This window comes from Propithecus coquereli, unplaced genomic scaffold, assembly GCF_000956105.1.
Source record: "Propithecus coquereli isolate 6110/MARCELLA unplaced genomic scaffold, Pcoq_1.0 Scaffold459, whole genome shotgun sequence".
NCBI lineage: Eukaryota > Metazoa > Chordata > Mammalia > Primates > Indriidae > Propithecus > Propithecus coquereli.
Genome location: NW_012150385.1, coordinates 1,533,466 through 1,558,805, shown reverse-complemented (window position 1 = coordinate 1,558,805; position 25,340 = coordinate 1,533,466). Strand labels below are relative to the sequence as shown.

General features: G+C 41.2%; 1 pseudogene; it reads left to right on the top strand.

The window, feature by feature from the left end:
• Positions 1–2,862: 2,862 nt before the first annotated feature.
• LOC105818898 lies at positions 2,863–3,466 on the top strand (annotated as a pseudogene).
• The last annotated feature ends 21,874 nt before the right edge of the window (positions 3,467–25,340 follow it).

The window sequence follows — 25,340 nt, the reverse complement described above, 5'->3', positions numbered from 1 at the left end:
AATCACTCATTGATTTTTTTTTTTTTTTTTGAGACAGAGTCTCACTTTGTTGCCCGGGCTAGAGTGAGTGCCGTGACATCAACCTAGCTCACAGCAACCTCAGACTCCTGGGCTCAAGCAATCCTACTGCCTCAGCCTCCTGAGTAGCTGGGACTACAGGCATGTGCCACCATGCCTGGCTAATTTTTTCTATATATTTTTAGCTGTCTAATTAATTTCTTTCTATTTTTGGTAGAAACAGGGTCTCACTCTTGCTCAGGCTGGTCTCGAACTCCTGAGTTCAAACAATCCGCCTGCCTCGGCCTCCCAGAGAGCTAGGGTTACAGGCGTGAGCCACTGTGCCCGGCCCCACTCATTGATTTTTTGAGTATTGAATCAGCTTTGCATTTCTGGCGTAAATCCACCTCATAGTGTATTATTATTATTTTTATATTATATTATATACCTGAGTTTTATGTGTCATATTTTGTTGAGGAATTTTGTGTCTATGTTCATGAGGGATATTGGTCTGAGTTTTACTCCCTGTCATTGTCTGATCTTGGCATCAGAGTAGGTCTGGTCTCATAAGATGAGTTAGGATGAGTTGTCCCTCTTTTATATTCTGGTAGTAGAAGATATTGTATAGAATTGGTGTTAGTTCTAATTCAAATGTTCAATAGAATTTGCTAGTAAAGCTATCTGGAACCGAAGACTTCCTTTGTGGAAGTTTTAAAACTACAAATTCAGTTTCTTTACTAGTTATAGGACCACTATATAGATTATTTCATCTTGGGGAAGTTCTGATAGTTAGTGATTTTCAAGAAATTGGTCCATTTAATTAAGCAGTTAAATTTATGTGTGTGGAGTTCATAGTATTTCTTTATTACCCTTTTTATGTTTATAGGATCTTTAAAGATATTCTCTTTTATTACTTTTTCCTTTTTTTATTTCTTAAAATCTTTTCCTTCAAAAAAAATCTCTTTTATTCCTAATAATGGCACTTTGTGTCTTCTCTTCCCTTTTTTTTTTTTTTGAGACAGAGTCTCATTCTGTTGCCCGGGCTAGAGTGCTGTGGCGTCAGCCTAGCTCACAGCAAACTCAAACTCCTGGGCTCAGGTGATCCTACTGCCTCAGCCTCCCGAGTAGCTGGGACTACAGGCATGCGCCACCATGCCCGGCTAATTTGTCTACATATTTTTAGTTGTCCAATTAATTTCTTTCTATTTTTAGTAGAGACAGGGTCTCGCTCTTGCTCAGGCTGGTTTCGAACTTCTGAGCTCAAACAATGCGCCCGCATCGGCCTCCCAGAGCGCTAGGATTACAGGTGTGACCCACCGCGCTGGCCTCTTCTCCTCCCTTTTTTTCTCTTTGTTGGTCTTGCTAGAGGTTTATCAATTTTATTGATCTCCAAAAATCAGCTTTGGGTTTCATTGATTCTTTTTTTCTGTTACTCTTCTGTTTTCAATTTAATTGATTTCTCTTTGTTATTTTCATTTTTCTGTTTGCTTAAGTTTATTTTGCTGTTTTTTTCTAGTTTCTTGAGGTGGAAGCTGAGATTTGAGACCTTTCTTCTTTTCTAATATAAGCATTTAGTGATAGAAATTTCTCTCTGAGAACTACTTGAGCTGTAATCCACAGATTTTGTATACTGCATTTTTATTTTCATTCGTTTTAGTATATTTTAAATTTTTCTTTGAGATGTCTTCTTTGACCAGTGGATTGTTGAGAAGTGTGTTGCTCAATTTCCAAGTGTATGTAGGTTTTTCTGTATAGTTCTTTTATTTCTAATTTAATTTCATTGTGGTCTGATAGCATACTTTGTGTGATTTCTGTTCTTTTCAATTTGTTGATATATGTTTTATGGCCCAGAATGTGGAATATCTTGGTGAATGTTCCATGTGAGCTTGAGAAGAATGTGTACTCTATCGTATTCTATGAATACTGATCAATTCTGATGAAATACTCCATAAACATTCATTAGATCCAGTTGTTTGATGGTATTGGTCAGTTCAACTATATCCATAATGATTTTTAGCCTGCTGGATGTATCAATTACTGACAGGAGGATGTGGATGTCTCCACCTATCATAGTGGATATGTCTGTTTCTCCTTGCAGTTCTATCAGATTCTGCCTTTCATATTTTGACACTTTGTTGCTAGGTGCATAAACTTCAAGGATTGTTATGTCTTCTTGGAGAATTCCCTTTGTTATTATATAATGCTCCTCTTTGTCCCTGATAACTTTTCTTGTTCTGAAGGCTGTTTCATCTGAAATCAGTATAGCTACCCCAGCTTTCTTTTGATTAGTGTTAGCATGGTATATCTTTCTCTATCCCTTTACTTTTAACCTAACTGATGTGTCTTTAAGTGGGTTTCTTGTAAAAACGTGCAGTTGTTGTCTTATTTTTTTTTAATCCACTCTGATAGTCTTTGTCTTTTGATTGGTATATTTAGAACATTCACATTGAAATTAATTATTGATATAGTTGGACTAATGTATAGTGTGTTTGTAACCGTTTTCTATTCATTGCACTTGTTCTTTTTATCTTTCTTTTTTATATTCTTTTTCTGCCTTTGCTGGTTTTGAGTATTATATGTGATTCCATTTCCCCTCTCTTAACATATCAATTCTTATTTAAAAGAAAAAATATTTAGTGGTTGCCCTACAGTTTGCAGTATACATTTATAGCTAAGTCAAGTCTACTTTTGAATACACTATCCCTGGCAGACGCCGGGAACATGGCGGCGGCGTTGTGGGCGAGGGGGCGCCGTGGGGTGCGGTGTCCGTACTCTTCTGCTTCTCCGTCTTCGGGCGGCCCTTGTCGCGCGGGCTACAAGCTGCTCATCCAGAAGTTCCTCAGCCTGTGCGGCGTCTAGATCGACATGCAACGCAAATTCGTGGTGCAGCTCTTCGTGGAGGAGTGGGGCCAGTACACGGACTTGCCCAAGGGCTTCGCGGTGAGCGAGCGCGAGCGCTGCAAGGTGCGCCTCCTGCCGCTGCAGATCCAGCTCACTACCCTGGGAAATCTTACACCTTCAAGCACTATGTTTTTCTGCTGATATGCAGGAAAGGTTCAGACCAGCCATCAAGTATTTTGCGGGTATTATTAGTGGTGGACAAAGATTGTTGCAAGGGGCCTGGATTTTAGGAATTCCAGCTATTGTAACAGAACAGTACCCTAAAGGTCTGGGAAGCACGGTTCAAGAAATTGATTTAGCAAGTGTAAAACTGGTACTGCCAAAGACCAAGTTTTCAGTGGTGTTACCAGAAGTAGAAGCAGCATTAGCAGAAATTCCTGGAGTCAGGAGTGTTGTATTATTTGGAGTAGAAACTCACATGTGGATCCAACAAACTGCCCTGGAGCTAGTTTGGCCGGGGATTCGAGGTTCACATTGTTGCTGATGCGACGTCCTCAAGAAGCATGGTGGGCAGGATGTTTGCTCTTGAGCGTCTCACTCGAACTGGGATCATAGTGACCACGAGTGAGGCTATTCTGCTATAGCTGGTGGCTGATAAAGACCATCCAGAATTCAAGGAAATTCAGAATGTGATTAAGGCGAGTGCTCCAGAGTCAGGTCTGCTTTCCAAAGTATAGGACATTTGAAGAAATGGTATGCTACTCACCGTCAGGTGACAGGACTGTCAGCCCACACAAGCTCTTATCTCTACTAGAATTAAAATGTTAAGTCAAAATCGGCTCCTTTTTTGCACCTCTTAGTGAAACTTAACTGGCTAGACTGTTTGCGTACCAGCATTTAGGTACAAATGTCAAAGGCTTCAGGTGCCGCTTACCTTCTTTTTTTGTTAATGTGCTTTTATTTATTGAAAAAAAATTACAATGAAGGTGCCTGTTTTGTCTATGCCGTATACACTAATCGTAACTTTCAAAAGTACACACTCTTGTGAAGTTTTCTTAAATTGTGCACTTTAAAGAAAAAAAAGTGCCAATAATGATTTGGCTTTCTATTGTTGTAAGTTGTATGTTATAATGTTAATGTGGATTTAGCGCTTTTACTTTACAGGTTGATTGAAATAGGATTGTTAGATGTGAATTTAAAAACAGGGCTCTGGATCATGTTACCCAGTTCCTTGGCAATGTTGTTGACTTACTGAGTTGTATTGATCTAACCATACCAAATTATGTTGAATAATTTTATGTCTTTCTTGATCATACTGCTTTTCTTATTCTGCTCACCATCACTAATTCTCTGTTAATGTTCTCTCTTATAGCTGAATCTTTTACCTAGAAAGACTCAGTGATTGGGTCATTGCTTATTTTATTTTTGTAAAAAGATGGAAGGATTTGCAATGTCATATAATCAGTGGGCGGCTGTTTTAGCATCTTTGAAGTATAAGTTTAGCAGAATATCTTTACAACCATCTGGAATATATCTTCTAATATGCACAAGATTTAGCAAAAAGATAAAGGCTGGGTAAAATGTAGTTTTAAAATGTCCGTATTCTGTTTCATATTTTCTCCACTTACTCTCCAAATATTGTTAATGCAAAAGGCCTCAGTAATCATTTGATAGATTTAATTTAGTGGTCATTGTTACCCTTCAATAAATTTATTTTCATTAAAAACTTATTAGAAGATTTTACAACTTTTTTTTAATATTATGTGAAATGTTGAACATTGCTGTCTTTTATATTAATTAAAGAAAATGTAAAAAAACAAATACACTATCCCACTTCACAGATAGTTACAGGTACCTCATAAGAGTCTTCCCAGTTCCTCCCTTCTATTCCTTATAACATTGCTGTCATTCATATCACTTATCTGTAAGCTACAATCACCCAATACATTGTTGCTATTATTGTTTTGAACAGTATCTATTAGATCAATTAAGGGTAATAAGAATAAAAGATTTTATTTTACCTTCATTTCTCTAATGCTTTCCTTTTATGTTGATCTCAGTTTCTGACCTATATATTATTTTCCTTTTTTTCTGAAGGAAAATTTTTTCTTTTAACATTTTTTGCAAGGCAGGTCTACTGGCAGCCCATCCCTTCAGTTTTTTTCTGAGAAAGACTATTTCTCCTTTACTTTTGAAGGATAATACCTCTGGATACAGAGTTATAGGTTGGTGGTTTTTTTCTTTCAACATTTCAAATGTTTCTCTCCACTCTTCTTGGTTTCATGGTTTCGGAGAAGTCTCATGTAATTCTAATTCTTAACTTTGCTCTTCTTTAGGTAAGATTCTTTTTTTTTCTTACGGTGCAGGCCTAGTGTAGTTTTTTTGGTATTATCCTGCTTATTCTCTGAGCTTCCTGGATCTGTGGTTTGGGATCTGTCATCAATTTAGGGAAATTAATTACTTTATTACTCCAAATATTTCTTCTGCTTCTCTCTCTCTCTTTTTCTAGTATTCCCATTATGCACGTGCAACACCTTTTGTCATTGTCTAACAGTTGTTGCAGAGCCCCCTTCTTTTTCCTCTTCGCTTTCAGTTTGGGAAGTTTCTATTGACCTAATTTTCAAGCTTGCTCATTCTTCCTCCTACTGATGAGGCCCTCGGAGGCAGTCTTCGTTTATGTTACAGTGTTTTTGGTTTCTGGCATTTCCCTTTGATTCTTTCTAAGAGTTTGCATATCTCTCCTTACATTACCCATCTGTTTTTGTATGTTGTTCACTTTTCCCCATCAGAGCCCCTAGCATATTAATCATAGTTATCATTAAAGTCTCAGTCTGATAATTGCAAAATCCTTGCCATGTCTGGGTTGGGTTCTTATGCTTGGTTTGTCTCCTCAGACAAACCGTAGAAAAACCTGTGTTTTCTTCTTGCCTGTAGTAGACCTTGTAATTTTTTATTGAAAGCTGGACATGATGTATTTATTAGGTTATAAGACCTGAAGTAAATAGACCTTTAGTGTGAGGTTTTGTGTTTCTCTGACTAGGAGTCAGGCTGTGTTTAATATTTGCTGTAGATGTCCGAGGCTTCAGGTTCCTCTGGTTTCCATTTTTGTTTCCCAGCTTTCTTTAGGTTTTCCTAGAAAATCCTTCTTAAGTGATATTAGTCAGTGTTCTCCAGAGAGACAACCAATAGGATACATATCTCTCCCTCTCTCTAGATATATGAGAGGGGATTTATTAGGGGAATTGGCTCACATGATTACAGAGGCTAAGAAGTCCCATGATAGGCTGTCTGCAAGCTGGAGACCGTGGGATGCTGGGAGCATGGCTCAGGCCAAGTCTGAAGAAGGAAGGAAGCCAGTGGTGTAACTTTCACTCTGAGGTCAGTAGCCTGAGAACTGGCGGGGGCCACTGGTGTAAGTCCTGGAGTCCAAAGGCTGGAGGGCCTAGAGTTGTCCAAGGACAGGAAAGGAAGAAAGTATCCCAGCTCTAGCAGGTAGATTGACCAATTGCCTTTTCTCTGTTTTTGTTCTCTCCTTGCCCGTGGCAAGTTAGATGGTGTCCACCCATATCGAGGGCAGTCTCCACCCACCCTGCTTATGTGTGATAGGAAAGCTGGAGGAGACTCCAGTGGTCAAATTTTCCTTTCTCTGGGTCAGATAAGGCTCTGATAAAGTAGTTCCCCTTGCGGGAAGGCCTTTGCTATGGAGAACAAAATGTTCTGGGCTTTTTTGAAAATGGTTACTATTTCCCTGGGTGCTTTTCAAAATGGTTATTTTTTCTCTTCTCCTGTCCAGAGCATGAGGGATTTATTTTTTTCTATAGTCTTGACCATGAATACCTGGTGAGGCTGTTGGTGATAAAACTTATGAAAGTGTGTCTTTTTTTTTTTTTTTTGAGACAGGATCTCACTCTGTCGCCCTGGGCTAGAGTGCAGTGTAGCTCACAGCAACCTCAAACTCCTGAGCTCAAGCTATCATCCTGCCTTAGCCTCACTAGTAGCTGGGACTACAGGTGCTCATCAACCACGCCCCGCCTAAGTTTTCTAGTTTCAGTAGACAGTGGGGTTCTTGCTCTTGCTCACGCTGGTCTCGAACTCCTGACCTCAAGCAATCCTCCTGCCTTAGCCTCCCAGAGTGCTAGGACTACAGGCGTGAGCCACCGCACTCTGCCAAAAGTGTGTCTTTCCTTGACCCTCCCTGTGACTGAGCCTCAGGAATTTTAAACTCTCATATTTGTCCCCAATCAGCTTCTAGCAATTGTCAATTACCATGTAAGCGTTTTTACCAGTTTCTGGCTCAGGAGGCTTCTGCTCCAGTAAAGCTGTGATTCTCTGTATTTACCTGTCTCTCCAGTTTTTAGGGTAACAGTTTGCCTTGTGGCCTCATTCTCTTATGAATCTGAGAGAAGTTGTTGATTTTTATTTTGTTCAGCTTCTTTTGTTATTGTTACTGTGGGGAGGACAGAAATGATACCTTTCAAGCTCTTTACATGTTAGAACTGAAAGGAGAAGTCCATTCTGTCATTTTTGCTTCATGTATTTTGTTGGTCTGTTGTGAGTGCATATACGTTTAAGATTGTTATGTCTTCTTGGTGAATGAACTTTTTAAAAATCATTATTTAATGTCCCTCTTTCTCTTTTCTTAACTCCATAGTCTGTTTCTTCTCATGTTAATGTGGCCACCCCACATTAAAAAAAATTACTTGTATGGTATATTTTCCTCATCCTTCTACTTATATTTGAAGTTTGAAGTAGATTTCTTGTAGGTAGTGTATATTTGGGTCTTTTTGAAAAAAATTTAGTCTGATAGTCCGTCTCTTTTAATGGGTGTGTTTAGACCATTTGCATTTAATGTAACTATTAATAAGTTTGGATATAGATCTATCGATTTTGTTGCTTGTGTTCTCTTTGTTCCCTATGTTTTTATTTCTCTCTTTCTGGGATTACTTGAATGTTTCTTAGTATTCCATTTTAATCAATTTATTGAGGTTCTGACAATATATCTTTGTATTTTAGTGGTTACTATAGGGATTACAGCATTCGTATTTGACTTCGTCTACTTAGAAATAATTTTGTGCCACTTCAAGTGAAACATAGAAACATACCACCATACAGGTTCCTTCGCCCCTCCCCCTGCCATTATGCTGTATTCGTTATGTGTGTTATATCTATGTATATTGAAAATTGTTTCAGATAGTGTTATAAATTTTGCTTTCAGCTGTTATACATGTTTTAAAGAACTTAAGAGGAGAAAAATAGTCTATTGTGTTTATGTGGCTATTTGCCATTTCTATTGCTCTTCCTTTATTCCTGAAATTCCAGTTTTCCCTCTGGTATTATTTCTCTTCCATCTGAAGAACTTTGTTTAGCATTTCTTTCCCTTTCTTTTTCTTCTTCTTCTTCTTCTTCTTTTTTTTCCTTTTTTTTAGACAGGGTCTTGCTCTGTCACCCAGGTGGGAGTGCAGTGGTCTGATCATAGGTAACTGTAACTTTGAACTCTTGGGCTCAAGTGATCCTCTTGCTTCAACCTCCTGAGTAGCTGGTACTACAGATGCATGCCACCACACCCAGCTAATTTTTTTAAACAGGTTTTTTTGTTTGTTTGTTTGTTTTTAAGAAACAGAGTCTTGCTGTGTTGCCTAGGCTAGTCTGGAACTTTTGGCTTCAAGCAAACCACCTGCCTTGGCCTCCCAAAGTGCTGGGATTATAGGAATGAGCCACACTGCACCTGGCCTAGCATTTCTTTTAGAGCAGGTTTGTTGGTGACAACTGTTCTTAAATTTTCTTCACCTAAGAATGTCTTCATTTGTGGAAGATGTTTTTGCTGATATTATTTACTTCTCCGAGCCTTCAGATCCTGCTCCCTTAGGGGTCATGTTAGGGGAGAGGAGACAGTAAATTCCTTGGAAGGGGACATTAAACTTCCTGAGAGAGGTCCCCAGAGACTCGGAAAGATACAGGGGGCTGTATATTCCTGGAGAAGAAGACATCTTGAGCCCATTTCCCTGAAGATCCTGGGAAAGTGACGGCAGTGCGGTGTGAGGAGTTAACCGCTGGTGGAGCAAGGCCTCGGGCACTTCATGTGCCCACCTTGGCACAGATATATTAGGGCCACTTGACTTTCAGGGTCATGAGCAGCCTACTGACCTAAGCCAATTTGATCATTTACAAATTTTAGATTCCTTTTGCTAAAGGATATTGGCCACACAGGAAGTCGGAAATGAGTGAGGGTTAGTTACTCCCCTTCTTCATAACGTCGCTCTCTGGTTATAGTGAAAGAGCCTCAGATCAACTTCTGTCAATTACATGGGCATTGATTAATCAATATTTAACAGCAATCAGGGAAAACAGTGTATATGCAGCTTATTCTGTGACCTCCGTGGAATCCAAGCTATCATCTTTTCACCTGATCTCATCAGCACTTTTCATGAAAGTTTCACTCAAGGAAGAGGCTACACCATTCCTGAGGCTGGGTTATTTTATAGTTGTCACAAAGTAACCAGTAATTCTCTAACCAGTGGCTGGATGCAGGACATTTAGAGACCAAGGGACTGGCCTCTTGATTCTTATGCTGTAAGGCTGAGGAGTGGCTCTAAAATAAATCCATATGTCTTAGAACTTTTAATTTTGCCAGTGAGGGTCCATTTTTAACATTCTTCAGCCAACTGACAACCTGCTTTCCTGATTAGAAACCAAGCTGGCCAGCCCAGTGTGTCTTTTTTCCTGGTTATGATATTGCTTACATCTGGTTTGTAGCTTAATGTAACTATCCCACACATCTGTCTATGCTAAAATATTTAAAGATAAACCATAGGCATCAAAATGCCATGCAAGATAGACCAAGAACAGATGGTGGCAGTCAAGTAGATTGAAGGTGAGAAAGGCCTCCCCAAATGTTCCAACCTTTGCATAACTGGGAGAGAGGGTCACGGAATTACAGTAACAGAGATCAGCTTTCCTGCCATTCCATTGGGAAGGGGGCCCAGAATCAGTTTTAATATTTTTTTGATTTGTTAATTTTTTATTTCAGCATATTATGGGGATACAAATGTTTGGGTTACATACATTGCCTTTGCTCCACAGGTTTAATTTAATTTAAAAACATCTGCCATCTTTCACATACTCAAGTTTGTAGAATAGACATCATATCTAATATACAACTCCTAATATCCTAATATACAACTCCTCATCTCTAATATACAACAACCTCATATCTAATATACAACTATGCAGTCAACATATAGTTACAATTTAAATACCAATAAAACTATAAAACCATTACAGTTCAAATCGGCAGCATTAATTTAATGTAATAAATAGTATTTTCTGCCAGAAGGAAATACCCCCAGTGCCCATGAACACGTCCTGTGTGCTGGGGTGTCGGTGCTTTGGATTTGGCCTGTCTCTGCCACTGCCAGCCTTTGCCACTGTGTGCCACATGATTGCTCATTTCTCCCACTTCTGTTCTTTCTTTTTTTTTTTTTTTTTTGAGACAGTGTCTCACTGTGTTGCCTCAGCTAGAGTGCCCTGGCATCATCATAGCTCACAACAACCTCAAACTCCTGGGCTCAAGCGATCCTCCTGCCTCAGCCTCCCGAGTAGCTGGGACTACAGGCATGCGCCACCATGCCCGGCTAGTTTTTTCTATATATTTTTAGTTGTCCAATTAATTTCTTTCTATTTTTAGTAGAGACGGGGTCTTGCTCTTGCTCAGGCTGGTTTCGAACTCCTGAGCTCAAACAATCCGCCCGCCTCGGCCTCCCAGAGTGCTAGGATTACAGGCGTGAGTCACTGTGCCCGGCCTGTTCTTTCTGAACTATGGCAAAACTTTTGCACGGTGGGCCCTGATGGTGTCCCAGATATATGATTTATGAATTCAGTTTGCCTTTGGTCATTCCTTCTTATCCATGAAACTAAAACAGAACCGTGTGATGCTAGCTCATTCATAAACTCAAATGCCAATCAAATCAGCACTGAATTTTTGATGCAGAACTCAGTTGACAGGTGATTACAGATTGAAAAAGAAATCTACCTTCATACAGAAAACCCTGACCCCTGACCCCTGAGAACATGGGAGACCCTGGTTTGAGAAAGCCTGTTCCATAGCTCCCCCTCCTGCCTTAGCAGGGATAATTTGGGACAGCACAGACTCAGCGTGGCACAGCCACAGCTAGTGAATCTCCAGGGTGTGTTCAGTCACTGTGAAATTATTTTGTGTAAATTTCATGAAGTTCGTGTGCTAGATTGCCTGTGTTTCAGCCACAGGACATACACACCATACATTAAACAGCTTTTTCATGCCCTGTACAAGGGTAGCCGGGTCTGGACGGGTGCAGTCTGAGAAGTTTTCCTGCCATCTCTGTCTGCCTTTGTCCCTCCGAGGTACTTTTGACTCATTGGCCCCATATCTTCCCGGAATTTGTGAGCAAAGCCTAGTCATCAGCCACATGCTTCATGACCTCCTGGTGACAGGGCAGCGCTGTGTGCTGCTGTGAAACCATCACATATTTCTTTTGGATACTGCGGAATTAAATAAATTCTTTTTCCCTCATTAAGGGAATTTTAGGCTTTAGAAAGCAGGCAGGGAAATACTCAGGTTCAGGGACACCCTGAAATCATTCAAGGCCACTTGGCTGGTTCCGAAAGCACCTTGTTTAGCTCTTCAGGATGAGAAAGATGCATCCTTCCAGGGCTTTCCTTTGCATCTGCAAGCTTGGCGTACGTAGGCACCCATGGAGGTCTCCTTTATGCTTATAAAAATGTCACCTTGGGGAGGCCTTCCCAGTCCCCCCTATTTAAAGTTACAGTCGTCCTCCCACCCCTTCCTGCTTTATTTTTCTCCACGCCACTTATCACCACCCATAATATAATTCACATGTTTATTGTATTTATTATTTATCCTCCCCGCCCCCCCGAATGTAAACTCTGTGAGGGGAGGAGAGATTTTTGTCTGATCTGTTTGTCACAATATCCCAAGGGCCTAGAATGGTGTGAGGCACATGGTGGATGCTCAGGATATACTTGTTGAATGAACAAATAATGGTTTTGCAACTTGCTATTCTCTTTCTTCCTTTTGAAAAAGAAGCTGTCCCTGGCATCCTCCCATGGCACATGTAGATGCACCTTGTACCTCCTCCTTTTTACTGAACTCCCTGTGGCTGAGGACAGCACTTCACGTTACCTGGCGTGGTGCTGGGCAGAGCTGCTGACTTGGCTTCGTTCACCAGAACTGAGCCTCTCCGGGTGTGCAGAGGCTCTGTGCAAGTCGTCACAGGATAATCGGTTCTGTTGAGCAAGGTCCTGCAAGCCTCTTGAGACAGGAGGAAGCTTGCAGTTAATTGCTGAAAAGTAAAAATGTTACAAAACATGTAAAACCCTGGAGAATATCACAGGGCCTTGAAAGCAAAACAGCCTCTCTGGGAAAAGCAGAAGGTGCAAGCCTGTGTCTTGTTTCTGCTGTTTGATGTTGGGAAATAAACAGTCGACTCTTCAGGGGTCCATTGTTATGTGTATGAAATGGGGACACAGGCTGTATCCTCTTTTTACTGCTTTGTGTTTGCAGCTCTCAAAAAACACCTATGCTCAGATATGTATTATAAATACCTCTGCCTGTCTACTGTGGTTGACTTTGAACACGTTTCTGAAGGGAACCCAGGCTTCCCATCAGCCTCTTTGGTGCTGGGAAGTAGAAAATTTTAAAATGTCAGAGGAAAGAATAACATGACGGTACTTTGAGGACAATGGAATGGTGTTGAATGAGTCTCCATGTTCAGAAAGGTTTGTCAAGAAGGAAAAAGTTATCAGTGCAAATTACCTTGGTCAACTTCTTTGGGAAGACTTGACTGTTTAAAAATCCTTGTAAGTTCCAAGGACATAAAATAAATTATTATTAAATGAAGGCTTAATTACTGCTTATTCTACTGAGCATATTTATCTTTAGACAGGGTGGTTGATAGTGCTGTTTAGGTCATCTACCTCTTTATTGATTCTTTTTATAGATCTAATTTTATAAATTGCTTAGAAACTAGAGTTTACGTTTCCAACTGCGATTGTGGAAATGCCTGTTTCTCCATTCTTTCTGTTTTTGCTTTATTTTGCGCTCTGTTGTTATGTGTTATGACATGTCTTTGTGGTGAATTATACTATGAATAGTCCTTCTATCTGTGGTAATTAACACTCTACCTCTTGAAGTCTATTGATCGATATGGCCTCTTTAGCATTTTTGTATTTATAATATGCATGATATAGGTACCAACCACTTTATTTATTTATTAGACAGGGTCTTGCTGGTCTTGAACTCCTGGACTCAAGCAATCCTTCCACCTCAGCCTCCTGAGTAGCTGGGATCATAGGTGCACGTCACCATGCCCAGCAAATGTCGATCAAGATGGTCTCAGATTGGTACTTCCCCTAGACAACTACTGGCAGAAGCAAATGGACAGTCTTCTCCAGAGGAAGATTTAATTATCCTACGTATCACAACACCTCAAGTAATTTTCATGTACAATGTCCACAGATAGTCAGATATAACCAGATATACACAATGAAACAAGACACCATGAGCCAGAATCAATAGAAACAAAATGATAACAGAAAGAGAGCCACAAAGACATAGATATTATTAATAGAATTATCAGACAGAGACTTTAAAACAATGGCCATAATTTTATTTTTTCTTTTTTAGAGACAGGGTCTCACTCTGTCACCAGGCTGGATTACAGTGGCACGATCATAGCTCACTGCAGCCACAAACTCCCAGGCTTATGCATTCCTCTCACTTCACCCTCCCAAGTAGCTAGGACTACAGACCCACAACCTGCTAATTTTTACACTTTTTATAGAAATGGGGTCTCACTAGTCCTGGCCTCAAGCAATGCTTCTGCCTCAGCATCCCAAAGTGTAAGGATTACAGGTGTGAACCACCATGCCTGGTGAATGGCCATAATTACAATGAAAGAAAGAAAAGCCAAGCTTGAAAATTTCAGCATGGAATTAGTCAATAAAAAGTAACATAGCAAATTAGAAAAAGAACACAAATGAAATCCCAGAATTGAGAGATACAGTGACTAAAATTAAGAGGTCAGTGGATATGCTTAACAGATTAGATTAGAGCTAAAGAAAGAATCAGTAAACTAGAAGATAGCCTAGTAAAAATTATATAGAATGTAGCATATGGAAACAAAAAAGTAGATGAAGTAGAGGTTAAGAGAGAATGGCTAGAGTGGGAAGGTCTGACACATTTTAGTTTGAGTCTTAGTAGGATGCAATGAGGCAGAGGCAATAATTAAAGAAATAATGACTGAGAATTTTCCAGAACTAATGGTACATCAGTCCACAGGTCAAGAAACTTGGTGATAACCAGGCAGGATAAATTTAGAAAAAATATGTTATGGTGAAATGATAGAAAATAAATTAAAATAGACATTATTAAAATCAGCCAGAGAAAAAACACAGATTACTTTAGATAGACTGACAGTTGACTTTTCAACAGTAACAACAGAAACCGGAAGACAGTACGATCTTCAGCATGCCACAAGAAATCTATCTATATGCAGTGGAAATACCTTTCACGAAGGAAGGTGAAGTAAAGAAATTTCAAACAGACAAAAATTGGGAGTTTGACATGAGCACACCCAAAATAAAGGAAGTTTTGAATCTTGTACTTAGACAAAAGAAAAATGATCTAAGATGCAAAGTTAGAAGGAAAAACAAAAAAAAGTGGTAAATATGTGTATAAAGGCAAATAGCCTTGACTATTAAAAAAAACCAATAAAGATACTGTCTTGTAGAGTTGAAAAATACTTACAATGTAGTCATGTAGGACTGGGTAATTTAGACCTCTTGCCGTGGTGAAGTAGAAAATGCTGGACAAACTTTTTAAACATCTACTTGAAGACATTGAAGAATTCTCAAGGTTGTAAAGAATTAATGCACCAAGCGCTAGAAGACCTGGAAACCTCAGACGGTGATTGTGGCATTTGGGCCTTCCTTGTCCTGGGGATCGTTGCACATTCTGGAAGAGTTGCCTGAGAGACTGAGCAGCACTTTTGACAGCCTCAGAGGCTTACGCGGACAAAAATTGATGCCCAGGTACCACCAAAGTAGATGCCTAATAAACTGCCTGCATTTTAGGTAAGGACCATGAGAAAGACTATGCCCTAGGAACAGGAGTGAATTGGAAGCAGATTGGCCTTCTTGGGAACCAAAACCAATTTTTATTCATCTTAACCTATTATCTCGACTTTGGATATTATCAGAGTGCTGATGCCCATTTGTGTCTGGGGGAGAAGAAAATAATCCTCACGCTGATATTTTTTTCTGGTTTTAAATGTATTGGCACACGATCAAAATACTCAGTCCCCTGGAGCTATGATAACGTGAATGAAAAACCCAAATGACACACACAGCAGAAGCAGAGTCCCTGGGATTCCTGATGTTGGGGTTGTCAGACACAGCTTTTTAAGTAATTAAACTTACTGTGTTGAAGGAGATATAAGACAAAATTGAGAATTTCTACAGAAAACTACAAACTATTTAAAAGGACATAGTAGCTTGTAAAATATTCTAGAGATGAAAAAACACAATAATTAACATTAACACAGTGGTTACAGTAACAGAATAGGCACAACTCGGAGAATATTAGGTACTGGAAGAAAATGTCCAGCATGAAGCATGAAGAGACAAAATGATAGGAAACACAGAGACACAGAGGGTGCCATAGAAGGTCTGGCATCTCTGTAATTGAGGTGTTGGAAGGAGGTCGGGGAGGACAGGGCAGAAGCAATGTTTGAAGAGATGGCAGCTGAGGCTTTTCCAAAGCTGGCAAAAGATCTCAAGTCACAGATTTAATAAATCCTGTGACCCTCAAAAAAGATAAATTAGGCAGGGCCTGGTGGTTCAAGCCTATAATCCTCGCACTTTGGGAGGCTGGATTGCTTGTTACCAGCCAGAGCAACATAGCAAGACTTAGTGTATACGAAAAATAAGAAAATTAGCCGGGCATGGTGGTGCGGGCCTGTAGTCCTAGCTACGTGGAAGGCTGAGGCGGGAGGATCACTTTTAGCCCAGGAGTTTGAGGTTACAGTGGTCATGCTTATGAGTAGCTGCTGCACTGCAGCCTGGGCAACGTAGCAAGAGGAATAACTTCTGGGCATGGTGGGTTGGGAGTGGGAGGCCACAATGAGCAAGGCCCCTGCGCCAGCACCCTCATCTGCAAAAGTGAAGGGGTGGGCCGAGACACCCCTTCAGTGAGAGCCCAGCCTGTACCAGCCACTCCCCTGAGTGTCTCAGCTCACCCTTTCATCAACTCTAGCGGACCCTGATTTTCAGGACTAATGGAATGCCTGAGTGGCGTAGGGTATTCACTCACCTTCACAGATAGGCTCTGTCCTTCCGGAACTTGTCATCAGAGCTGTAAGAACCCACGAGAGCTAGTCCTAATTCCTTTTCTGTGTCTCCTTTCTTTTCCCATACCTGTGCATTCCCTCTCTTTCCTTCTGCCAGTTTGCAGCGTTGAGTGTGGATCTTTCCAGAGCCTCTTAGCCTCCCAAGGGATGTTTCTAGACCTGGCCGAGTTGACTTCAGTTTGAAGGCCTGTTGGTCCCTCCATGATTCTGACAGAAGAGCCGGGAGGGTGTGTCTGTCTGTATAGTGCTGGCACGGCTTGGAACTGAAGCTCTGGAATCCACTTCTGTGTTTGATTAATGGGATAAAGGTGGAATTGTCTTTACAAACTCAGGGTTATGTATTACATTTCTTCTAGTAGATGTTTAATTCGAATGGAGGAAAGGAGAAAATGAAAAAAAGCTTAAGGGAAATAGCTTCCTACCTTCTTTTTTCTACATCTCTTGAGGGCAGGTTTCTTTTTTCTTTAAGTAAATATGATGTGAGCTGAAGTGTTTGAAAAAGAGAGACTAATGCCCTCTGTCATGGAGACGCTGAATGTTTTTTATGTTTTCACTGTCCTGTCGGCATTTAATTCATTTCTGATCTGCTTTATTTCATTCTTTTGGCTCTAAAAGTTTTCCCGTTTGAGAAGCATGTTAGCAGACAGATGGGAGTACAGCAGGCTTAGCTAGAACCTTGTAAATATTATCTTTTGAGTTCTAAAATGGACCTGACGCTTGATTTTAAGCATGTGGAAACATTCTGTAAAAAACATGGCCGTGTGTTCTGGACGTCGTGGAGTCGGTTGGAAAGAGTGACACTCTTCCGGCTGCACTGGCGCGTCGGGGGCTCTGGGGGCTGGGGGCTTTTCCGCTGACGCTGCTGAGCCGCTGCACTCTGCTCCACTACTTCTGCTCACTTAATTATTTGCTTCCACTCGTACATGATGAGTTTCTGCCAGTCTTTGTTTGGGTGTAAAAGAAGAATTCCCACTGCCTTTTTCCCAGCACCGAGCAGGAGAGGGAGAGAGGAGATGCGACTCGGCAGACGGTGATCAAGGATCCTCTGTGAGCCAGGCCCGTGCTGAGCTAAGGCCAGAGAGAGTGTCTGTGGCAAAGCCGGATTCTGAGCGCTGCTGGGTGTGGGAGATGTGGCCACAGGGCGGGGGTCAGCCCACAGTCCTGCAGCCTCAGGCGATCACCACCTCCAGAATGCCAGAACCTCCAGAATGCCGGAACCTCCAGAATGCTGGAACCTCCAGAATGCTGGAACGCTGTGTTGAAGCCCAGGCTGCTGGGTGCCCCAGTGATTTCCCCCTCAGGACTCTCTTGGAGCTCAGTGGGGAGGCGAGCCCAGAAGATGGTATGAGAATGAGAATCTCAGAGCATGAAGGTGCTTGGCGCCAGGTTTGGCTTCCACATTTGATATCTCAGAAAGCCCAGGCCCAGTGAGCGTAAGCCACTTGATGGAGGCCACACAGCTGCTAAGGGACCAGACTTATCAGCTGGGCCATCCCAGGCATTGCAGCAGAGCCCTTGAGATCAAGCCACACTGGACTGGTTGAGTGGCAGTGACCATCCTTAAATGTGCCCTCATAGCAGGGGTCCTGGGGGAGACCAGCACTGCAGTACATCTGCCCGGTGGGTCCCAGGATGGGCATGGTGCAGGGGTGTCCATGTGAGCTGCCCCTCTCGGAGCCAGGAAGCGAGAGGTCAAAGGGTGTTCATCCACCCTATGGGCTTCCGAAATAGAGGGGGGTTGTCAAAGACTTCCAGGTTTCCCTGTCTCCCTCTCACTTAGAGGGTGATCAGATTGGGAGATTAGAGGAGAAGAGACAGCTTGAGTCAGTCATGGGATCCAAGATTTGTGGAAACTTTTCAGTTAAAAGGGGAAAAGGCATTTTTTAATTTTTAGGGAGAAAATTGAAATCTGGGGACAAATAGAAATATCGATAACAGTTTAAAGCACCCCTTTCAACCTTATGTCAGGATGGACATGGTGGCTCATACCTGTAATCCCAGCACTTTGGGAGGCCAAGACAGGAGGATTGCTTGAGGCCAGGAGTTCAAGACCAGCCTGGCAATAGCAAAAACCCTGTCTATACAAAAAAATTAAAACATTAGCCAGGCATGGTGGTTCATAGCTATAGTCCCAGCTACTCAGGAGGCTAAGGCAGGAGGATCACTTGAGCCCAGGAGTTTCAGGTTGCAGTGAGCTATGATGGTATCACTGCACTCTAGGCCTGGCAACAGAATGAGCCTCTGTCTCCAAAGTATATATTCTTGGTAGTTTGGAAGAACTCTTTACATGTTAAAAATACTAGCCGATTTTCTTTTGGTTCCATATATTTTTCAAGTTATTTGCCTCTTATTTTTTATTTTCTAACAGCTTTATTGATATATAATTTATATACCATAGAGTCCACCCACTTAAAATGTTTAATTCAGTGGTTTTCAGTATATTTACAGGGTTGTGCAAATATTGCCGTAGTCACATTTGAGAACATTTTTATTGCCCCAAAAGGAAACCTGTTCTCATAGAAGTCCTCCCAGTTCTCATCCCCACGTCTTTCCTCCCCCAGGCCTAAGGCAACCACTAATCTACTTTCTGTCTCTATAGATTGCTTTTTTCTGGATACTTTAATGAAGGAATCATACAGTATATGGTCTTTTTTACCTGGGCTTATTTTACTTAGCAAAATGATTTTTGAGGCTTGCATAGTTTGGATATTTGATCCTCCAAACCTGATGTTCAAGGACAGTTGGAAATTTGGTCTCCAGGGATGGAGGTGGGGCCAGATGGGAGGTGTTTGGGTCATGGGGGTGGATCCCACATGAATGGCTTGGTGCTGTCCTCGTGGTGGTGAGTGAGTTCTTGCTCTGTTAGTTCCCATGAGAGCAGGTTTTATTAAAAGAGCCTGGTACCTCCCTCCTCTCTCCCTTGCTTCATTTCTCTCCCTGTGCTCTCTGCACACACCAGCTCCCCTAAGCCTTCTGTCGTGAGTGGACGCTCCCAGAAGCTCTCACCAGAAGCAGATGCTAGCGTCATGCTTCCTGTGGAGCCCACAGAACCATGAGCCAAATAAACCTCTTTTGTTTATAAATTACCCAGCCTCAGGTATTTCCATTATAGCTACACGAACAGACTGAGACAAGGTTCATCCATGTTGCAGAATATATCAGTACTTCATTGCTTTTTCCTGCTGAACAGTATTCCACCGTGTGAATAGCCTTCGTTTGTTTATCCATCATCAGTTGATGATTCAACTTTTGGGTTTTTTCTACTATTTGGCTCTTACGCGTAGTGCTGCTGTGAATATTCACATACAAGTTTGTGTTTAGACATTTTCATTTCTCTTATGCGTACACTTAGTAGTGGAATTGCTGGGTCATTCAGGTTGAGCGTCCCAAGTCCGAAAATCCCAAATCTGAAATGCTCCAAAACCTAAAACTTTGAGTGCCAAAATGCTCATTGGAACATTTTGTAATGTTTGCATTTTCGCATTTGGAATGCTTAACTGGGAAGTATGATGCAGAAAGTCTGAAAACACCCCAAATCTAAAACACTTCTGCTCCCAAGCGTTTTGGAAAAGGGATACTCAACCTGTGTAGTAACTCTCTGTTTAACATTTTGTGGAAGTGCCAAGTGGTCTCCCAAAGTGGCTGTGCCATTTTACATACCTACCACTGATGCATGAGGGTTCCAATTTCTCCACATCCTCTTCAATACCAGGTATTGTGTGTCCTTTTGAGTACACCTATCCTAGCGAGAATAAAATATTTTGTTGGCCAGGTGCCACAGCTCACTCCTGTAGCCCTCGCACTCTGTGGGGCTGAGGTGGGAGGATTGTTTGAGCTCAGGAGTTCAAGACCAGCCTGAGCAAGAGTGAGACCCTCATCTCTACTAAAAAAAATAGAAAAATTAGCTGGATATGGTGGTGCACACCTATAGTCCCAGCTACTTGGGAGGCTGAGGCAAGAGGATTGCTTGAGCCCAAGAATTCGAAGTTCCACTGAGCTATGATGATGCCACTGCACTCTAGCCTGAGTGACAGAGCTAGACACTGTCTCAAAAAAAATTGTTGTTTTGTTTGCATTTCTCTAATGACTAATGATATTGAGCATCTTTTCATGTGCTTTTTGTCCATTTATATATCTTCTTTTGTGACATGTATGTTAAAAAAAATTTTTTTTTGAGATAGGGTCTCTGTTGCCAGGGCTAGAGTCCAGAGTTGTCATCATAGCTCACTGCAACCTCAGACTCCTAGGCTCAAGCAGTCCTCCTGCCTCAGCCTGACAAATATTATAGTTGGGACTGCAGGTGTGCACCACCACGCCTAACTAATTTTTCTACCTTTTGTAGAGACAGGGCCTTGCTCTTGCTCAGGCAGGTCTTGAACTCCTGGCCTCAAGCAAACTTCCCGCCTCGGCCTCCCAAAGTACTAGGCATGAGCCACGGTGCCCTGTCTGTTTGTTCATTTTAACTGATTCAGTCTCCTTAAGTTATAGACCTATTCAGATTTTATATTTCTTCATGAGTCAGTTTTGGTAGATTATGTGTTTCTAGGAATTTTTCAGTTTCATCTCGGTTATCCAATTTGTTGGCGTACAATTTACAGTACGCTTGTATAATCCTTTCTATTTTTATAAAATCAGTGGAAATGCCCCACTTTCATTTCTAATTTTAATAACTTCAGTCTTTTTTGTTTATTCTTAGTCCATCTAGCTAAAGGTTTGTCAATTTGGTTGATCTTTTTAAAGAACCAACTTTTGGTTTTATTGATTTTTCTCTATTGTTTTTTTGGTCTCTATAGATACTCTGATCTGAATGATTTCCACCCTTCTGGTAGCTTAGGGTTTAGTTTCCTCTTCTTTTTTCTAGATTCTTACTGTATTCAGTTATATTGATTTCAGACCGTTCTTATTTTTTATTGTATGTGTTTGTAACTATTATGTTCCTTATTACTTTTGATGCATCTCATAATTTTGGGTGTATTGTTTTTGTTTTCATTTGTCTCAAGATACTTTCTAATTTCCCTAGCGATTTCTTCTTTGACCAGTGGCTGTTTAAAAGTGTGTTGCTTAATTTCCACATTTAAAATTTTCTAGTTTTCCTTTTGTTATTGCTTTCTAGTCTCATTTCATGGTGATTGGGAAAGATACTTTGTATGATTTCAATCTTTTAAAATTTATGAAGACTTGTTTGTGGCCTAACATGCCATCTATCTTCAAGAATGTTCCATGTGCGCTTCAGAATAACGTATATTCTGATGTTGTCAGTTGGAAGGTCTCGTTGATGTCTGTGAGGTGTAACGGTTCATAGTGTTGTTACAGTACTCTATTTTCTTATTGATCTTCTCTCTCTGGTTCCATTGATTATTGAAAGTGGAGCATTGAAGTCTCCAACTACCATTGTTGAGCTATTTCTCCCTTCATTTTTGTCAGTTTTTGCTTCCCGTGTGTCAGGGCTCTGTTGTTAGATGTGCTTGCATTTGTAATTGTTATGTCTTCTTGCTGTATTAATCCTTTTATAATATATTATGTCCTTTTTTTGTTTCTTGTAATCTTTTTGATTTAAAATCTGTTTTGTCTCTCGCTAATATAGTCAATCCAGCTTTGTTTTGGTTATTATTTGCATGTAGTATCTTTTTCTGTCTTTTTCATGTTCTTTTTTGGCTTCATCTTTGTTTCCTCATATCCGAAATGTGTCTCCTGTAGACCTGTAGATAACGTACGGATAGATCTCTTTTTTTTTTTTTTTTATTCAGTCTGCCTGTGTCTGTCTTTTAATAGCAGAGTTTAGTCTATTTACTTTTAATGTGATTACTGATAAAGATTGAGGTATTGCTGCCACTTATCTATTTTCTGTGTTTTTTCCATTTTAATTTCTCCATTATTGCCTTATTAAAATACTTCGGTTTTTTTGCTCAGACACAGTGGCTCAGGCCTGTAATCCCGGCACTCTGGGAGGCCGAGGTGGGAGGATCAGTTGAGGTCAGGAGTTTGAGACCAGCCTGAGCCAGAGCAAGACCCCATCTCTACTAAAAATTAAAAATTAGCCAGGCGTGGTGGGTCATACCTGTAGTCCCAGCTACTCTGGAGGCCGAAGCAGGAGGATTGCTTGAGCCCAGGAGTTTGAGGTTGCCGTGAGCTAGGCTGATACCATGGCACTCTAGCCCGGGCAACAGAGTGGGACTCTGTCTCAAAAAAAAAAAACCCAAAAAACACACAAAAAAACTTCAGTTTTTTAAATGTACCATTTTGATTCCCTATTTTTAAAGTATTTTTCTTAGCGATTACCTTGGGAATTACAATTAACATCTTAAGTATATATTAATCTAGTTTGAATATCGCCAATTTAGTTTAAATATTACACAAATACTCAGCTCCCAAACATCTCTTTCTCCCCCGTTATATTATTGTCACTAATTACAGTTTTGTACCTTGTGTGCTCGTTAACGTGGATTGATAATTATTGCCTTTTAAATCTTATGGGGGAAAAAAGACAAATTATAAACCAAAATTACAATAATGCTGGTTTTTATATTTACATATCTAGTTAGTGTGGTTAGATCTTTGCATACACTGACATACAATAAGAATTTATAAGGTTAGCTGTATATGATTCTTTATCTTGGAAGCTGTAAACATCCACTTAGCTTGCAGATGGTTAGAGACGTGTGCACAGCCTCAGACTTGTCTACCCTATAGCAGGGGATATGCTGGCATTTATCAATACTCACTGTGGGCTAGGCACTGGTTTTAATACCTACACATGTTAACGTGCTTAACATTAACTCTTTTAATTCTCAAAATGTCCTGAAGAGGTTGTTGAGACCAGGCTCAGAGGGGTGACATAACTTGTCCAAGGTCACAGAGCTAGAAAGTGGCAGAGCCCACGTTAGAACCGGAGACTCTGATACCTGAGTCTGATACCTGAGTCTGCCATTGTTATATACCAAGATATTTTCTTTAGGAGAGCCTAGAAAGATAGGTTTTCTAGGAGAATTTTAAAATTTGGTATCTTTAGTTTTTGGTCTAAAAATCTACATTGTAGGGAAGGCAAATATTATAATAATTAACACTTAAATGAGGTATCAACTTATTTTTATATTGTTGGGATTGGAACAATAAAAAAAGATAGCTTCTCAAACCTTATTTGATTAAAAAAGATAGCTTTCCAAACTTTATTGCTGAGATATTTAGGGCCCGTGTATGCAAAATAAATAACTAGCGTAAATTTTGAAAAATAAACAAAAGCCATGAAAACAGTTAATGTAGAAGTTAATTCTAATAGCTTAGAACTGCTGAAGTATGAAGGTTGATTACTGACTGCTAGGTCATTTGAAGTGGTGCTGAGGTCTGTTCAACTAGAATTTACAGAGAGACTTCAATGTTTTATTGGGATTATAACATCTTCCCAGATAAAGAATGAACCGATCTAGAATGGCTACCCTTGGTCCTGTTCATTCTGGGTGAGCAGGTTTTACACAGGGGGCCTTGTTTGGAATTGTTTCCCATTGCGGGATGGGTACTCTGGGTCCCCAAACAATTGGCACAACTAGGCTGCTGCTTAGAGATCACGATTCTCTTCTCTGTCCTCAATACCCACCCAGTAGATTCTAGGGTCACAGATTAAATTCCCTCATCATTGTGCATAAATTAAATGCAAATCAACACCTTGCTCCTTCAGCCTCCAGAGGGCTGCATTGTTCTGCAGAGAGATGGCCAACAGTGTCTGTCTCTGGGGCAGTGTCCGGTTTGTTTGGGAGTAGGTTTTTCTCCCCTGGATGAAAACAGGAGTTTCCTTCACCTGGTAGCAAAGTTTATATTCATATTTTAAATCAAGCTTTATAGTATTAAAATTATTGAGCTTCTCATTCCAATTTCAAAAATGAAACTATGAGAAACCAAATGTTCCTCTTTATCTGGAATGTTGCCCCGAATTTTGTAGTTAGCTGCTAAATGCCAGCCAGGTTTTCAGGTGGTTTTGATGTGCAAACATTTTATGCATGTGTAGAACTCCAAGGAGTATTAAATAATTCAATTTGGATGAAGAAGAAACTGAAGAGGCCTTTGAACTACCCAGGTAAGTGGCTTATTATTTATGACTAACCACTTTTGTTGTGGAACCTGCGCGTAGGTGCCTGAGTGGGCCTGGAGGCCACCCGGGAACAAGCAGGGTTTGGGGCCGGTGTGGGGAGCAGTGCTGGATGAATGTCTCACCTGAGAGTTCAGGGAAGGCTCACCCTGTGTTTCTTTGCTCCTTCCCACAGGTCTGTGGAAGGATTACAGGGGAAGGGTCTTCTGCCTGTGCCCTCAGGCAGAGGCCTTAGGGAGTCCACACAGAAGACTCGGGGTTCATGTGCTGTGGGTTCCCTAGGGGGCAGAGTGAAGGCAGACTTTCTCACCTTAGTGTTCTGTAATTTAAGTTGATTGCTTTTCTAAGGAGGGAGGGATGGAGGGGGAGGCCGTTTTGCAGTGAGGCCTTTGGAAACAGGATTTGAGTAGCATGGGCACCTGTAGGTGGGGACAAACTCTGGTGTTACTGGTGGTGGTGGTACACTGAGTCGTGAGGGTAAGCAGCAGTTTCTGTCTCGAGCACCTGGCATTTTCTGCAGCCGTCCCCTCAGCAGCTTGCCAGGAGATGTTTCCGTCCACCCTGTTGACCTCTGGGGATGCTGAGACAGAGGAGCTGTGACTCGCCTGGAACTGAGCAGCCCGCCGTGGCCGGGGGAAGGTCCTGTGGCCTTGCAGTGAGGTGTGGGGCAAGGTCACTGGGTCCCCGTAGTTGTGGAGTCAGCACTACCAACTTCTCAGTTTATTCAAGGCTGTCTTCATATGGCTCAGGAAGATTCCAGTGCTGTAAAACGCTGGCACGTGATACTCAGCCTCTCTCCGTTGACCTTGGTGGCAGGTGTGTGGCTGTTCCCTGGATTCCTTACCCCTTGCTGTCCCAGCTGATGCCATTAACGTGCACACGGCTGTGTTCCAGGGGAAATCGAACACTTGGATTCTGCGGCTTCAGCACTCTCTTAAGGAATTGAACCCTGGCCCAATTCGTTTAATGTATGGTTTTGTATTAATAACATTTATTAAGTACCCACCGGATGCTGAAGT